At 35.9% G+C, this 19,029-nt stretch overlaps 1 long non-coding RNA gene across 1 annotated transcript in view; it reads left to right on the top strand.

The window, feature by feature from the left end:
- LOC110259987 overlaps positions 1 to 19,029 on the top strand; it is a 245,797-nt gene that overhangs the window by 200,251 nt on the left and 26,517 nt on the right. The window contains exon 3 of the long non-coding RNA XR_002342542.1: positions 8,941 to 8,979. This is a non-coding gene — a long non-coding RNA (uncharacterized LOC110259987). The remainder of the gene's footprint in view (positions 1 to 8,940; positions 8,980 to 19,029) is intronic.

The following is a 19,029-nucleotide window of genomic DNA, read 5'->3' as shown; positions in this document are numbered from 1 at the left end:
TGACTGACAAGGGATTAATCTCCAAAATATACAGACAACTCATGCATCTCAATATCAAAAAAACAATCAACCCAATCAAAAAATAGGAGATTTAAATAGACATTTCTCCAGAGACATACTGATGGCCCAAAAAAACACATGAAAAGATGCTCAGCATTGCTAATTATTAGTGAAGTGCAAATCAAAACTACAGTGAGGTGCCACCTTACATCAGCCAGAATGGCCATCATCAAAAAATCTGCAAACAATGAATGCTAGAGAGAGTACAGAGGAAAGGGACCCTCCTGCACTGTTGGTGGGAAAGAAATTGGTAAAATCACTATGGAGAGCCCTCGAAAAACTAAAAATACAATTACCATATGATCCAGCAATCCCACTCCTGGGCATCTGTCTAGAGAAAAGATACATGCACCCTGCTGTTCATTGCAGCACTGTTTAAAATATCCAAGACATGGAAGCACCCAACTTAAATACCTATCAACTGAGGATTGGATAAAGAAGTGATACATATATACAATGGAATAATACTCAGCCATAAAAAGAATGAAATAATGCCATTTGCACAATATAGATGAAACTAGAGATTATCATACTAAGTGAAGTTAGTCAGACAGTGAAAGACAAACATCATATGATGTCACTTATATGTGGAATCTCAAAAAAGGATACAAATAAACTTATTTGCAGAACTGAAACAAACTCACAGACTGAAAACAAACTTACGGAGTTCCGGTTGAGGCTCAGCAGTAATAAACCTGACTGGTATCTGTGAAGATGTGGGTTCGATACCTGGCCCCACTCAATGGTTAAGGATCTGGCATTGCTGTGAGCTGCAGTGTGGGTTGCACACATGGCCCAGATCTGGCATTGCTGTCGCTGTGGTGTAGGTGGATAGTTGCAGCTCTGATTAGCCCTCTAGCCTGGGAACTTCCACATGCCACAGATGCAGTCTTAAAAAGACCAAGAAAAGAAAACAAACTTATGGTTACAGAAGGGGACAGGTTGTGGGGGTGGGATGGACTGAGGGTTTGGGATTGGCATAGGCACACTGTGGTATGTGGACTGGCCAACGGGGACCTGCTGTTTTGCACAGGGAACTTGACCCAATGTTCTGTGATTGTGTATGCATATAACTGAATCACTTTGTTGAACAGCAAAAACTATCACATTGCAAATCAACTATACTTCAATAAAACTTTAAAAAAATGAAAAAAAAAGAAAAGAAAAAAAGAAAACCCCTTTCATCACTGTAAAGCCTGAGATCTGGTTTCATGTTCCCATCTAACTGGGGAGGGATGTCCTTGAAGAATGTTCTCTCAGTGCATTTTTCCTTAAGTCACTCTCGTATGTGTGTGTGTATATATATATATAGGAGAAAGAGAGAGAAAGAGTTGGGGATAGACAGATAGTTTGAGCCTGAGAAAGATTCTTTGGGTCTTTCTTTTCTTTTTCTTTTTTTTTTTTTTTTGGTAGACAGTATAGTGTTAAGCAGCTTTTAAATTAGTCCTGCTGAGTAAGGTCATTGCTAATGGATTTTGCTTTGGGGGGAAGTTGGTGTCTCCATTTCCCACCCTGATTACTAATTATTATTGCCTTTGTCTTTTGAATTCAGCTTCAAAATCTAGAGTGCTGTTTATTCACAACCTGATGACTCTATGGTACTTTTGAGGAATATTTTCCAAGATTCCACTTTCTCATGATTTCTATCTGTAGCAAATTTATATTGATGAATGGACATGTTCAGTTAAATCTGATCTATGGCTTGTTATGAATCAGGAACGTGTGTGTGTGTGTGTGTGTGTGTGTGTGTGTGTGTGTGTGTGTGTGTTGATCTTCCTGCCTTCTCTGGAGCACACCTCTCATGTAATTCTTGTGTGAACAGGAGGCTGTTTCTCTTCAGTCTCTCCCTTAAATCTCCTCTCATATGCTTCACAATTAGAGTCAGTTGAGGAGGTGAACTAGATGGTGACCACTGAGTGATTTTACATGCTGTGGGCTGCCAGCACGTTGTGATTCCTTAGGGATCCCTGGAGCCCATTACCAACCCACTGAATCACTCACTCTGTTTGCTTTTCCACAAAAAAGAAATGTGCAGCTGCTTACTTCTGCCATGGACTTTGGAATTTTGTTCCCTTTTCCATCTGCCTTCTGTGTAAAGAAATTCTGCCTGAATAATTACTTGTCTGTCCCCTTGCTCGTTCACAACATCATCATTCTTCAACCTTCTGTTTCCAATTAGTTCTTATCTCAAACGGCTTATTGGCATCAATCTGTTCTCGGCATCACCAAAGTGCACAAAACTACCCTGAAACATGGGAGAACCCAGATAAGGCTGAAACTTACCAATCAGTCCAGGGGAGTCTCTGATTTCACCCAAGCGCCTTCCTTTTCTCAGGAAACCCGAGATAGGAGATGGTGTGAGACATGTCATTGATATAGCACATTTTAGAGCAAAATGACATGTGTGAGCTTAGCAGGGGCTGTGGAAGGCCTGTGAAAATAGCCATTGTCGGACATCTGGTGTCGAAAAGAGCTGTTTCAGAACAAGTTCACAGTGTTAAATCATGGGGTAGACAGCTTCCGAGCAGCTGTCCACTGCTGGAGAGGGTGCTCCGAGACCTGCTTGTTTATGGTTACACTCTAAGCCTTGCTAGTCACTTTGATCTGAAAACCTTTGTGCAACAGGAACATTGTTGAAATTGGGGCATCAGAACCCTACTCCCATTATTAGCCAGTGAGGCATGAAGACAGGTGGCAATAAGATCAAGGTAATAAGATCAGGCAAGAAAAACAGTCCTTCTGAGAAGGTTAGTGAGCTTGGTTGGTTGAAGTATGGCATGAACAAGTCCAAAGATACATGTTTGATAACTGTGTAGTTACCTATGTTCGGAAAAAAAGGATTTTAAAGCTTATCTGTCCATTGCTGATATTGTTATTGTTTTCTATAGAGACTGACATGCAGGAGTATTATATGGTTTTTCCAAAGTCATATGTAATTAATAGTAGAACTAGAAACCCAAGTTTTTCTTTTAACCTAATGAAGTGCTCATTTAACAAATCACACTGCCGAGACCATGTCTGGGAGAAATAATTTAAAGCATAGGTGAAAGCCAGACTTTACATTCTCTGAGGGTCTGGATTTGTCATTCTCAGTCATTGCTTTGCTCCAGGATCAAGTCCAATGCTTAACACTTAGGAGACCTTCAACAAATACGTATTTTTTGTAAGAATGGAGAAATGAATCTGATCACAGTGAGAATGTAGGGTGTGTTGAGTGCCTCCTATGGGCCAGACACTTTTCACCTGGTATTTCATTTGATCTTCATTTTGATAAGGGGTCCCTGGGACAATTCCATCTTCCTGGGGTCGACTCTTCTTATAAGAAGCTACATTGTGAGAAGATTTTATCTGGTCACGGAAAAAGCCCTTAAGGAATTTAAAAGCTATGGGACCTAGATATAAAAATGTCTGAGGAAATTGACTCTGACACTGCAGATTTGGGAATCACTGAAAATTTGGCATTGGATTATAGCTCTCATTTGAAAAGAGGTGTTTGGTTGAGTTTGCTGGGATAGCATAGCCTCTGCCTTCCCCGTCACCCTCAACAAACTCCACCCCATTCTAGATGTGATTAGGCTACATCACACACACACCCTCCCATCTCTTCCTGCCCCATTTATCCTGTCCTCAGAAGAGTCAGACTCTACCAGTCCCATTGGACCTAAAAGTCTGGGGCTTACTCACAGCCTTGAAGTAAACTCTGGAATAGTCTAAGGCTACAGGCATGAATTTGGCCTGACATTCTGCTCCTGGGATCTTCTGATAGAAGCTCTGTTATTCTTCTGGCTCATGAGGAAAGAAGAGAGTTTCTAATGGTACGTGGCTGTCAAAACAACACTGAAGTCCTTTGCTGTCAGTGTGTCCCATGCCTTCCCAGTGGTGAAGGTTTGTCACCCTGAACATGCCTAGCTGACTGGAATTCCTTCTCTTTCTTTATCTTCTCAATGTTGGCAGAAAAAAGATGACATTAAAACTTGCTTGAGTTTTCATTTACACTCTGAGTGTCAGCTTCTATACAGTGGTACATTGATAAGGGAATACAAAGTGATTTTACTTCCACTGGAATAGGAAAGTTAAACAATGAGATAGTTATTATCCCTATTTACACATGAAGAAACCAAGATTTAAGGAGGGGATGTGGGAGTTCCCGTCGTGGCACAGAGGAAATGAAACCAACTAGGAACCATGAGGTTGCGGGTTCAATCCCCGGCCTCACTCAGTGGGCTAAGGATCTGGTGTTGCTGTAAGGTGTGATGTAGGTTGCAGATGTGGTTTGGATCCTGCATTACTGTGGCTGTGGCTTAGACTGACAGCTGTAGTTCTGATTTGACTCCTAGCCTGGGAATTTCCATATGCTGCAGGTGCAGCACTCCCCCCCCCCAAAAAAAGAGAGAGAGATGTGGGTGTATTTTCAAGTTTATTCAGCTAGTGAATTGAGAAGCTGGAATTAAAATACAAGTTCATCTAATTCAGAAACCCATATTCTTTCCTCTATACCATACTGACTTTACATTAGAGAAGATAACAGATACGAGAGTCAATACCATCTTCTTCTTGTAGACAATAAATCAAATAAAATAGTTAATTTGCAGAATTACAGTCCTTTTCATTTGTACAATTGCTTGAGTGAGAGAGAGAAGAGAATTATCCATTCATATTTATAAATAGGTATGCATATTCCCATTCGAAGTCAGCAAAATTTACACACTCATGTAAAGTGCTATTATCCTAGGGTACCTTCAGATTTTTGAGACAGTCATTTTACATTTTGAGACTCCATCTCCAGTGGTAGAATGTGAGTTGATGGTGGGTCTATTAAGAGGCCACTGTGAGCCCAGTGACATAGAGAAATCAATGTGTTTCACCCATCGTAGCAGCTCCTTGGTTAATTGGACTACCAGATTTTAACTCCATAAAAATTATCATGACCGTATTAGCAAAGCTTTTCTTCAGGAAATTGCTCTAGATGGTCTTTGTGAAATCTCTTTTATCCATCTGAAATTAAAAAAAAAATGTAGGTCCCATAAGATGGTAGACAGAATAAAACTCAAAATTATTATGGTTCACATATTTAGGCAAAGTGAGAGGTATGTTTTCAGGCTAAATGTCTCCATTCCCTCTCTTATTTATTTTTATAGAGTTGTTGGCATTTAGAGATGATAAATCCATTAGCAACAGTATGTGGAATGAACTGGAGCCTTTGCTTCTCTGAAGAGAAAAGAAGTCTCAATTCTGAAGTTGGGATAGCAGTACTCAAAATGCTTACTAGCTGATTGATGGCTGATTGATGGCTATTCTGTGTGCATTGTGTTTTAGGCATGCTACATGCACTCACCATATGACCTGTCATTCTACAGATAACCTCCAAGGAAGGTATGGCCATCACCCTTTTACAGATGCAGAAACTGAAGCTAACAAAATTTAAGCCACTTGCCCCAGTTCACTTACCTAATACTTATCAGAGCTGAGATTAAAAGCCAGGTCTACTACAAAGCTCTTGCAATATCCAGTTACATTTATTTTTATAAAAGATAATTTCAAATCCTAAGATAATAACTTCTCTTAGAAGTGAAAAGCAAAAAAAAAACTTGATAGGTTGCATATCTAACACCTGTCTTCTAGGCAAATTATAGCACTTTGAAATATAATTTTGATGATCTAAAATCTCCACAAAGCCATATATATATCATTAAAGCAAGAGTTTAAGTGTCCACACAAGGTACATTTGTATCAGTGTACATGGCTCATGGAGCAGAACCTTGATGCCTCTATTAAGCATGTATTCTAAATATAAAGACAAAGGATAACATAACAGATACTGTCTACAGACCATATCATGTGCATGGGATTTGGCTACAAGATGGCAAAAACACAATAATTTCCTCAATTTTCAGAATGATATGCCATCTTTTTATACCTAAATGATCTACCATATAACTTCCACCAGAAATTCAGAAAGACAATGGTATTTGAACAAGATATGCTAAGTATTAACTATCCAGTTTTCTTTATTGTTTAAAAACAAATTTGTATTGTCATGTTGCAGAAACACACATACTTTTGCCTTTTCTTTCTGCCAACTTCTTTTTCTCTTATTTCTCTGCCTTCTCCTCCCTCCCTGCCTTTGTAGAACCACAACTTTCAACAAGCACTTGGCTTCAGTGTCAGAGCACTATAAGGAATAGCCATGTGGAACGTCTCTATATTGCTTGTAAAATTGCTATGGGGGACATTATGGAGCTCACTGTCCGTTATATAAAGATCATTTTGACAAATTCATCTTCAAACTCAGGGATAGGATAGTTTGCCTCTGTTGATGAACTGGTGTGCTTTCTTTTCATAGAAAATGATAGCCCTGTAATCCATCATGTTGTCTCTTTGCTTAGGCTGTTAGGAAACTATGCACTAAGTCTTGGCTGAATGACAGCAGCGTTCCTCAGGTAGGATTTCCTTCCTGCATTCTTCCTTTGGTTTTCCCTTTTAGCTTTTATTTTTGGCCATTAGTTTGCTATAACAGGTTTTGATCTTTATTTACACATTTTAAAAATAATCATCATTTATTCTGCTTGAGATTAGGTGAAAATGTAAATGAGTTAACACAGTTATGTGTTTGCAGGTATGTGTGTGAATATGTGTATTGATGTGTATTATGTTATGTATATATGTGTGTGTGAGAAAAAGAGAGAGAGATGAGATAGAGACATTTCTCTAAGATGAACAAACTATGTTCTGTTGTTTATCCATATGTAATTGAAATAAAAGTATTCAGGTGAGCATGACATTGTGCTAGATATATACAGAAGAAATTATTATGAAAATCTGAATTTGCAAGATGGAGAACTATGAGAAACATGTACACTTAAATTTAGTTTAAAGAATTTCAAGGCTTTTCATAACACAAAAAGTGATTGGAGAGGTCAGCCAGGCTATTACTCTAATACGAAGATCATTTTTCTGAATGTGCTTTCAATTAAATTTAGTAAAACAAGATTTATTTATTTTTATTCCTCCTGGTTGCAAAAAGGATTTATGCAGCTACATTAATATGAACTAAATATCTAATTGACATGTAATTAGATTATAGTTAAAGTTCATGCTGAGATGGATAGGGCTCAGAGTTTAATGGATCTTTATTAGTATTACTGTATCTAAAAAGTTTAGCATTGTGGCTTTTACTTAAGAATGAAACTCACCACCACTAGTTTAATGTAAACATTTGCTTATGGTTGCTTACTACTGCAAGTTTGAATCTTTTGACCAGTTTTACACAGTTGTAAAATAAATAAATCATGGAACATAATGTACAGCATGGTGTTTATAGTTAATATTTATTGTATATGACAGTTACTTAGAAAGTAGATCTTAAAAGTTCTCATCAAAAGAAAAAAAATGTATAACTACATATGGTGGTAGAAATTAACTAGCCTTATTGTGGTGATCATTTCACAATTTATACAAATACGGAATCAGGTACACTTGAAACTAATATAATGTATGTCAATTGTATCTCAATTTAAAAAGATGCTGATTACTATTTTAGTCTAAAAATATACACTTTTTATAATTATAGTATGTAGTTTTTGGAAAGTGGTTTCATAATACAATTTCATAAAGGGAGTTGCCTATGGATCTAAAATGTTTTCTAAAAGAGAGCAATCCAGCAGAGTCAGTAGGGTTAGGCAGGGTAATACTGAAATTAATAAACAGGGTTGAGGTAAAGAGGCTCCTGGTTTATGCCATCTTGTGATTAACCGAGGGTCAGCTCTGTTTGCTGTGAAACCAGGTACTGCAAGGGAAGAGGAGTTGGCATTTGAGGAATGTGTAATTTCATTAAACACTGTGAGGCTGGTCTCTCTCCCACCCCTCTTCACAGCACCCCTCTTCTTACTTTTTGTTTAAATCTAGATGAGGTGCCTCACTACATTCAACTTTGCAGCTGGTCATGAGTGAATGGATGAATGAATGGGTGCTAGAATATCCATGTTTACCTTCTGGAAAATATTTGCATTTGGGTAGGAAAACTGATAGACAGAAGCCCTGTAAAACTCAGTGCAATGATCTCTTATTTAAGAGTCGATGATAAATAACATCTGGCTAGGCCAGAGGCTGATGTTGGAATGAAGAATCGTATCACAGAAGTGTCCAGACCTGCTCTAGCTGTCATTCTGGAATTATAAATTTTTACCACTCTTTAGTAAAAATAAACCATTAATATTAGAGGCAACATATTTTGAAAATAAAGTCATAAAATATGTAACACTAGTTTTACTGATTAGTGTGCTCCTACAAAATGCTGTGTACTTTCCTTTTTAAAAAACTTATTGAAGTATAGTTGGTTTGCAATGTTGTATTAATTTCTGCTGTACAGTAAAGTGACTTGTTTACATATATATATATATATGCTTTTTTTAGTCTTTTCCATTATGGTTTATCATAGGATATTGAATATAGTTCCCTGTACTATACCATAGGACCTTGCTCTTTATCCTATATATACTAGTTGTATCTGCTAATCCCAAACTTCCAATTTTACCCTCCTTTAAAAAAAAATATTCTAGGAGTTCCCATGGTGGCTCAGAGGAAATGAATCTGACTAGGATCCATGTGGATGTAGGTTCGATCCCTGGCCTTGCTCAGTGGGTTAAGGATCCGGCGTTGTTGTGAGCTATGGTGTAGGTTGCAGATGCGGCTCAGACCTGGTGTTGCTGTGGCTATAACGTAGGCTGGCAGCTATAGCTCTGATTCGACCCCTATCCTGGGAACCTCTACATGCTGCAGGTGTGGCTCTAAAAAGACCAAAAAAAAAAAAAAAAAAAAAAAAACTATAGCCAAGGTCACTAGTGAAAATTTAGCAAAAATTTGTATTCTCTCTCCCCTTAGGTTTGGAAATTCTGTATCATCTTCATTTTCACCAAATTGGTAAGTACATTTTTTTCCTCCTAGAATTAGAATAAAATACTAAAGCATTTAAAAAAATTCATCCATCAAATATAATTTTTTTTTTCTTCAGAAACTGTTAACCTCTTTTTCATTGATTTTTACTGCCTCACTCTCAAATCAACTTACCTGTATTTGTTTTTCATGGTTCAGCACGCAGGAATGAGCAATGATTTCCTTCATCAACCATCCACCTAAAAATGATTTTGCTTATTAGTCAGTATAAATTGTTTTCCTGCCCAAACATAACATATCAGAAAGGAAGGATTTATTACCCAATTTCATTCGACGGGTTTTCACTCGTCCAGTCCAGAAGCCTAAAAATATTGGTGTCTGATGTACTGTACGATGAGAACAGACTGTGTTATTAGAGAGTCCAAATTCTCTTTAATTTAGCAATATCCACTTTTTGTAACCATAGCTCCTATTTGCCTCCAACATGAATCATTCTCTTCAGCTCATCTGGACTGCTTCCTTAACATGATTTTTAAGCCTGGATTCCCCTTCATAAACCTATTTCTTCAGTTACAATCTCCTAAACACTCTTCTAATATATTTAGAAATGAAACTTTTTCTAATTGTTTTCTGTGACCTTTAGTCTGAACTACTCATATGACTTCTCTCCCTTGAAGTTTGATGATAGATTTTTGTACACTTGAGTCTTTGTTTTATTATCCTAACTGGTTATAAGTTCACTCTATTCTATCAGTAATATTGAGCACCTACCATGTGCCAGATGCTATGTTATGAGCAGAGGATCCTAAGAAGAGAAAGACACAATCCTTGCTTTTGAAAGCTTATAGTTAAGAGGTAGTGACAAATATTTAAACACATAATTAGTGCACAATGTCATCAAAACAAGAGAGGGATTTACAAAGTACTAATGAGACCCAGAGATGTGTCATGGATGTCATAGATTATCTTCATCAAGATGATAATATCTGAGTTGGGCCTTAAAGGATGAATTGTTTGAAAGGCAGAAGAGGCATTAGTAACAGAGGTTTTACAGAAGAACAAAAGAGCATGGAGGATTTGGGTGACAGAGATCAAGAATGCCTTGGAATTCCCGTTGTGGTGCAGTGGTTAATGAATCCGACTAGGAACCATGAGGTTGCGGGTTTGATCCCTGGCCTTGCTCAGTGGGTTGAGGATCTGGTGTTGCTGTGAGCTGTGGTATAGATTGCAGACGTGGTTTGGATCCCGTGTTGCTGTGGCTCTGGCCCCGTGTTGCTATGGCTCTGGCGTAGGCCGGTGGCTATGGCTCCAATTAGACCCCTAGCCTGGGAATCTCTATGTGCCGTGGGAGTGGCCCTAGAAAAGGCAAAAAGACAAAACAACAACAACAACGTCAACAAAATGCCTTAGTCACAATTCCGAACTCTCAAAAGTTTCACAAACTATAAATTTTGCTCAACTCTTGGTGTTGATCCATCAATCCTGATCTGAATTGATCTCATCTGTCAGGAGAACCTCACCTGAACTGGCATGAGATGAATAGCTTTGTTTTGTTGCAGGTACATTGATGTGTGTGATTATATTGTGTTACCCCAGACCTCTGGTAATTTATAGTTGGGTACTGAATTACTTTTCTAAAATCCCAAAGATTCTGCATTCTAAGACACACCTGTCTCTGCTAATGTTGAATAAGAGATTCTGTGGCCATAGGAGGAAGTTCTAATGGATGTTAAAGTGGAATGAAAAAGATATAACTGGAAAGATAATTTGGATATTTTATTCCACGGCTAATTGGTTTAGACTTAAACTTATAAATATTAAGAAAAAGTATGCATGAAAGACCTGCCTTAACATGATTATCAGGGCCCATGTCCTATATTCTTATTTTAGACTTTAGCAGGAATGTCACATCCTTTAACTTTCTCTTCCTTCACAGGTAAGATTGACCATTTGCCTCTATCCTTTATTGAAAGGATTGTTGTGATGCAGCACATTGTGTTATACAGCTTATTTGTTTTTTTCCACTGATTAATTAGAACATAAACTACATCAAGAGACCATTTACTACAATGCATTCAGATGCTCTTGTTTGTTTGCTTATAACATTATATTTGTTTATTGGCTTGCCCTCTTAGTCTGTTTCAGCTGTTACATAATGGATTACCACAGACTAGGTGCTTTATAAACAGCAGAAATGTATTTCTCACAGTTTGGAGGCTAGAAAGTTCGAGATAATGGCACCAGCAGATTCCCTGTCTGTTTAGGGCCTCCTTCATCTTTCATGGATGGCTGTCTTCTCTCTTCGTCCTCACATTGAGAAAGGTGTGACACAACTCTCTGGGGTCTCTTTATAAGGTCACTAATTCCTTTCATGAGGGGTCCACTCTATGACCTAAGCACCTTTCACAGGCCCCACCTCTAAATACCATCATGTTGGGGATTAGGTTTTAGCTTGTGAATTTTCAGAGGATACAAATATTCTGTCTGTAGTACTTATTTACAACTTCTTTTGGTTCCAAAAGGATTTTAGACAACTGAGACCATTTCTCAATAACTTCCTATTGAACTCATTAATTAAAATAAATACATCATTTATAATGTTCTTACTTAGTGCCAGGAGCTGTCATAAGGGTTTTATAAAGATGAAAAAAATTTTTTTAATTCTCACAATAATTTTATGAGAGGTACTATTATTATGCTCATTTCTAAGTTGAAAAAAATTGATACTCAGGTTAATTAATTTGCTTACAGCCACGTAGCTAGTGGCAGTTAAAGTGGTAGCCTTTTACCTGAGGAGTGAACTCTGCATTCCAGGTACCACTTAGCAAAATGTTTCACATGAAATATATTATCTGGATAGGTTTGTTGATAGACTGGATGAACAAAATTTGACATTTTAAAATGTTAATTTTTCTGAACTTGCAAAATGACCTCTTTCTTTCTGTGACTTCATGTTACCTGATTCTAAGTACCATATTTGGGATGGTGAGGAAAGATCATGCAGGTACACTTTCTCTCTATATATAAATGGGTTTACTTTTTAAAAACACATGTAAGTTATGTTTACTGTAAAAAAAAATTGAAAAACATTTTACCAAAAAAGTGAAAATTCCTTTTAATTTCTCTCCCTGAATTCCATTCTTCAGAGTCCATTCCTCCCAGCAGTTGAGCATCTGCATTGACAAATGACATTGCCATATACTTTAATGGACATAGGTACATATGAAATGGTTTTACACATATGTATATAAAACTATTGATATAAGTGTCTTTAGTAATTTCAGTCCAGCAGATTTAATAAAGTTTACTCATATATCAAAATCATGCAGCCATAACTGTTAAAAATTTTGATAGCCTTCTGGCAAGAAATGCTCATCGTTCTTTCCATTGGTGGAAATGAAATACCTGTATAACTCCTAAATTTTCAAAGTATTATTGGTAATTTTAGTGCATTGTGAAGTAAAATGTTTTGCATGACAAGACAATGTGGGGTCTAATAGAAGTTTGTCATGGTTTAATTTAGCATGCTTTTTACTGATCTACAAAAAGGGGCAGAAAAAGCACTTAATTAAATTTACTGATGATGCTAAATTGGAAGATGTTAAGAGTGTCCATGGGGACAGATATTTAAAGAAGATAGAAATATGTGAAAAAAATAGCAAAACAATATTTAGATTGCAAAAAATTTAATTGAATGTGTTAAAGGCTTATTAATCGGCCCACCAATTACTTTTAGGAAGTGAAAGAAGGCATAATGACTTGTGCTTTTTATAATGTTGCACGTCTGCAAAACTAAGATCACACCAAAACGAAGCAACCTTTGTTCCTATTCACGCCAATATACCTTGTGTGTCTCTTGAAATAATTAATTTCACAAGTTGCCTACTGTTCTTTTTAGGTCACTCTAAGTTGTTTCATTTTAGAGAAAAAGCTAGGAGGAAATTAATGCTTACTCTAGCCCTACTGTTGACAGTCATTTTATTTATGTGGATTATCTCATATAATTCTCCCAAGAGAACTGTGTGAAGAAGATACAATGTTAACATTTTTGTTTGCTATTCATTTTTATTTCAGTTTATATCTGAATTTGACAATTTATTTTCTGATGTGACATTTTCTCCTAAAATCAGACTTGCATGTGAACTCACATTAAAATATCTATACATATTCAAATATGTAAAAAACTGAACAAATTTTTATTTTAATTAAACTTTTAAAATTAAAATGCAATGCTACACTAGTTACCACTCATAAGCAAATGAATGATTCCTAAATGAGTCCAATTATGCAGAGAGAACCGTGGAGAGTTGTGCTGATGAACTACAGTAATAATGACATGTGTCCATAGTTTGTTGTTGTGTCTATGCCAGGCATTTGTGAAATATCTATTCATCAGGCAATACTTAGTGAGAATGTGTTTAGCCATTATAACAAGGTATATGCAAATGAGATTCCCATGAGACTTTGCAACAAACATTTAATTAGCTATACAAAGAAACAGTTAAATACACAAACACACATTACAGAAAATTGGCTAGTGTGTATTGTTAAGTTTATGCACATAATTCCTAAACAGTACCATTTAATAATGTATGTCTTTATCACATTTGTTAGTGGAAATGTGTAATTTTACTTGAAAATTAATTTTGTTGAACTTCTGATATCCTCTTTTTCTTGCTATAAAAATATCAGAAATATACTAACATAATTTAGGTATATATGTATATTTTTGGTTGCACTCCCTGCATGCAGAAGTTTCCAGGGCAGGAATCAAACCCATGCTGTAGTTGCAACCTGTACCACAGCTGTGGCAATGCTGGATCCTTAACCTACTGTGCCACACAGGAACTTCCTAATTTGGAAATTTTTATTATTTCATTTACAAATAAGGATGATAAAATGTCAAACTGAAATATATATTTAACAAGTTACAGAGAAAGGAGAAATTCATAGAATAGTATACATTAGGGAGGTAGTTGACAAACATTAGTTATCATTTTACTCAAAGAATAATACTGACCTATATTTTATAAACTATTATAGTTATTCAGAAATCTTCTGTTAAACTTTTCAGTTTATTTACCCTTAAAATAGACACACATTTCTTTTCTTAAAATCAAAACTCATTAATGACATTTGTAGTTTGAGTATTAGTTAAATGTCAAAAACATCTCTTTTCTGATATGGGTCTTTAAAAAGTTCCGTTATATTTCCTTCCTTTAAATTATAAAGACATTCTTTATGAATATATTCAGGATAAAATTTAAATTTTACTTTTCTGTAGCTATCACACTTTTTCATATCTTTTAAAGTCTCTATATTATTTTTCATTACTACACTTTTATAACATAAAAGTTTGCTATTTACATAGTGCTTGATAAAGAGTTAAGAAACATGATTGTGTATCTCATAATACCATAATAAGATACTTAAAAACACATTTAGAATACTCTTTTTTTTGTTGTTTTTTTTAGGGATTTAAAGAGTAATCACAGGTTATAACAAAGATAGTAGTTCACAAATTTAAGCAACTCTTTTGATTTTGAGTATTAACTCCTTTTCGGTGTGATTCAGAAATACTTTTTTTTTTTTTGATTGTCCAGTGTTATTGATATTTAATTGACATCAGCATTTTAAAAGGTGTATGGCATAATAATTTGACTTAATATACCTCATGAAGTGATTACCCCAATACATTTAATGACTGTCCATCATCCCATGTAGATACAAAGTGAAAACAAAGAACAATTTTTCCTATCATAAGAACTCAGGTTTACTTTCCTAAAATTGTTATATATGATATACAACAGTATTAATTATATTTATCATGTTGTATATTACATCCTTAGTATGAAATACTTTTTTTTTATGAGTCATTTTATTTTGAGATAATAGGGAGGAGTTACTAGGTGTAGCAGCTGACCAGCCAGCCTTCCCAACATCATTTGCATTTCTGAAGCCCCCAAGGGCAGAAAGGAGTCTTTTAATTGGTGATTCAACTTTAGTGGAAACATGCATTTAGTAAATGAGGCCTATACTGCTGTCTTCCCACCAGGCAAACTAGCTCCTGTTGTCATGGTGATCTTCTATAGCACGCTAGAGCCAGTGATGTGGAAAAACAAGATGGCCTCCTCATTTATTTAGCTTTAAAGAAAGTTGTAGGTATAAGCAAATGATTATTGAATTAAAATTTTATAGCTTTTAAAATATGTGAAAATTAAGATGCATGAAAGATTTTGCTTCGGGTAAAATTTAACTATCTCCAAAATTCCCAAAGTTATTTATGTTTCTCAAGGAAAAGGAATTATTTCCTTTCTTTTAAATATAAGTATCTTAAAACACTGCCTTCCTATGGAGCTATGCTTCAGATTTTAGTTCATGTATGATTTCTATTTATTTTGGATTAGCATGAAAGCTGTAGAATGACATGCATTATATGTAGACTTTATTGTGTGAGAATAAACTGCCTCAGCAGTTTCAGTGCTTATATAGGAGCTTTACATCTGAAAGAGACCCTGCAATTTCAGACTGGACAGCAGAAAAGTAGGAAAAATGCAGAAAGGAGTCACCCCAGCCATCAAAAAAATGAGAAGGAAGCTCCTTGTTACTCCCAGGAGACTTTTAAATCACCAGTTTAAAATTATATGGGCAATAATCTGAGTGGCTTCTTGGTAAATATTTGGATACAAATAAATCTTTGCATTTTGAGCCACTCTACCTATTCAGTAAACTGAGAAAATCTCTAAAATATTTTATAAATATTAGGAGAGATGCAAGAATGATGATACAAATGCTTTACAATTAACGAATTAGTTGTCCACACTACATTTTATTATGAAAACAAAGACATGGAAAAAGTAAAGGCCAAAATTCTCCTGAAGCACAATGTGTATTTCTAAAATTGGTCTGAAGTTTAAGTGATAATTATATTGTAGAGTACATGTGAGCTATAATAAATGTGTTATTTGATGATACTTTTATGCATGTGATGCTTAAATTAAGTTTTATGTATGTAGCCACTCCTTATATTAATTCATCATTTTGATGTATAGCCATAGTGTTCAGTAAAGACGTTGATATTGAAAACTGTTAAACTTCAAATACAGCACTTTCCAAACTATTCTTTGGGACACTAGTGTTTTAGGCAATGTTTTCTGTGATCAAAGAATTTTATAGTTCAATTAGTTTGGAAAAAGTTGCTTTTTTTCTCCCTCTTTTGGTAAGTCAGAATGGACTTACACATTAAGGGCAGACAGAAGTCTTATAGTAGAGAGACCCTTAACTTAGTGTTTCCAGAATCTTTTTGATCATGAAATGCTACCCTCCAAAAAAGAATATTTAATTATATTTCTGGCACACTATTGGTTCTGGAGACACAATTGGGAACCATGTCTTTAATAGGAGGAATTCTGGCATTGTCAAAGCTCTGACTTTGTTTTCCTTGTGACTCTGGCAGTCTTCATTTGTTTACATTTTAGATATACCCTTAACATGCATAATCCTGACCACTGAGGTTTCTATAGAATGTTTATACCACAAGTGTGACTAGAAATCCTCTGCACTGAGGCTTTGCCCTGGCCCGAAGTCCCACATGTTTATTTTCACCCCTTTTTGCCATCTTTTCTTCACAAACTCCTTGGCAGAAGTGGCAGGAATGATTGGTTAAGTTAAAAAAAAAAAAAAAAGAGAGATTTGGGGATATTTTGGCCCAGCATATCTTTTATTTTAACATCTCTGGCTATAATTACTATGTTGCTGCTTGGGAAAGTAAACTATACAGAAGTAGGTTACATGAGGGAGAAAAAACTATGGACGATCCTCTTAAACAGGAGTTGAAAAATACCTAGCAATTAATACATACATATGTTTCATGACATACATGTTGCAGTAAGCTAATGGAAAGGCCCAAGGTACATACTCAAGTTGTAAATATCTTGTATGAAGTTATTAGCATGCAATATCCTAAACCAAAATTGGAACATTTGGAATTGCAAAGTAAACAAACATTTTTTTTGAGAGCAAAAATAGCAAGTATTCCATAACATAACACTATCCTGTGAAGGTTTTGCTAGTGTTTTTGTGTTGTTTGCTGGGTTTCAGTGGGGAATAGTTGTTCCATTAGACTAAATGTATTTCTTTCTGCATTTTTTTTTCTTAAGAGAAAGACACACCAATAGTTAGATTTCTTTGGCCCTTTCTGACACACATACACACACACACAGATAAACACACACAATTTTAAAAGCTTTCTTCCAACTTTATTTTCTCAGAATTTATGGAAAAGTGGAATCCTCTGATGCAGATGCCTGGGGTTGCCCTCCTGTTTGGGGATGTGTGTAACTCCACCAATGTTAGGGGGCACTGCACGTGTTCTTGAGTCAGGGGAGGGGAGGGGATACCGAATTAAATTACTTGGTCTGAGGACTCTACTTCTCGTATTACTTGTAAGCACTGAAACATTTATGGAGCACACAGTACACAGGCAAGATGGAATAAGATGATGAGACACATAAAAAGACTAGAAGAACAGTCAGTGATTAGAGAAAAAGGCCAGGGTAAAATAAGCAAGCAGATGGGTGATGGGACAGAGGTGGGGATGGAGAGAATGGTGGGCCACAGGTGGAAAGATAAGTGTTTGCAGAGGCAAGCATAGCCTTTCATGAGTAAGGTACTTGCCTGGGTTCTCTGATTTTTCTCTCATGGAGCTCAGTGAAGGCTTGGCACAAAGGGGTCCCTGTACTGTTCATAGGCTTATGTAACTTTTAACTTTTGCCCTGGCATTTGCCATCTTCCCTGTGAAAGTTGTTAGCTCAGGTAATTCCTACTGAATATCATAATTACTGCTATTTTTTTCCCCTATGGCTTGGCTCATTTTGAGTCTGTGAAAAGGAATAATACGGAAACTAGGAAAGATTATTTTCAACACATTAGCAGTAGCCTCCTGCCTATGTGTAAGTCACCCAAGCAGTGCTGGACTCTGTTAGATGTTCTAAGTTGCTGTTTTTTGGTTTTTTTTTTTTTTTTTTATTTCAGCTTCAAGTTCTCTACTTCCTATAGCCCTACTGCCTTTGTAATTTTCTTCATATTTATAGTCTCTCCAATATCGTTTCTGCCAAATCCCATGTATGTATAAAGCAGTCTTTTAAGTGACATTTACTATAATTCAGCAATTAACTGAATATCCTCCTTTTCTGTGAAATGAAGGTGAACAGAAGGAGAAAGAAAATTTAAATTTTGTTTCATTTTCCCAGACAAACTTGCAGCAGACTGAGTGTTGAGTTTTTTGAAAAAAGGATTTTCCCCTTCCCCCCAAGCAACTCATGTTTTCCCAGCAGTGAAGAAAATGAGTTATGCACACAACTGTTCAAAGTTACCTCATCACATCAGAATCAGATGGGGGTAGGGAAAGGAATCATTTTGCTATGAATAACCAGGAAGTGAGTTTTTACAGGCAATAGTTCAGAAAGAAAACTGTAACTGCAAATTAGTTGGTTTTAGAAAAAAATAGAAAAAGAAAATGTTGAGTTACTGTGACGATAAGGTTGCAGCTATGCAGGTCACTTTAAAACAAGTTGAATATATTACTTCTTCTTAAATGTTGTTTCCCCCCAGATTATATCCATAAATTATTTCTTGAATCAAGTACATAGAAAACAACTGACCACTGATTTCTGTGAAGACTAGCAATTAAAATCTTTAGTTACTTTGTCTGTTTCCTCCTGCTGATTTCTGAACAAAAAGAACATTTATTTGGTCTTTTAAATTCACTTCGAGTTTAACTGCTTGCTTCATGATGCCCTAACAGACTTGAAAAGTGTGACTGTTGACTCAGCTTCACCTGAACTGAACATCCAACTATAGATCTAATTTAAAAGGTTGAATGGCATCAAGTCAAATTGGGAAAAATTACTCATTTTATGGCAGAGAGAAGTAAAAGTCCTCTTAGGAAAGCAGGTAAACTTCAAAACCAGTCTCTTAGACTTCAATTCAGAGAAGGGTATTTTTCAAACCTTTTAATTTAACTCGAATGCCTTGTATGTCAATGAAATGTGATATTCTCTTTAAGAGCATTAGGTT

This window comes from Sus scrofa, chromosome 1, assembly GCF_000003025.6.
Source record: "Sus scrofa isolate TJ Tabasco breed Duroc chromosome 1, Sscrofa11.1, whole genome shotgun sequence".
Lineage (NCBI taxonomy): Eukaryota > Metazoa > Chordata > Mammalia > Artiodactyla > Suidae > Sus > Sus scrofa.
The sequence above is the reverse complement of the archived record's forward strand: the minus strand, read 5'-3'. Positions and strand labels throughout refer to the sequence as shown.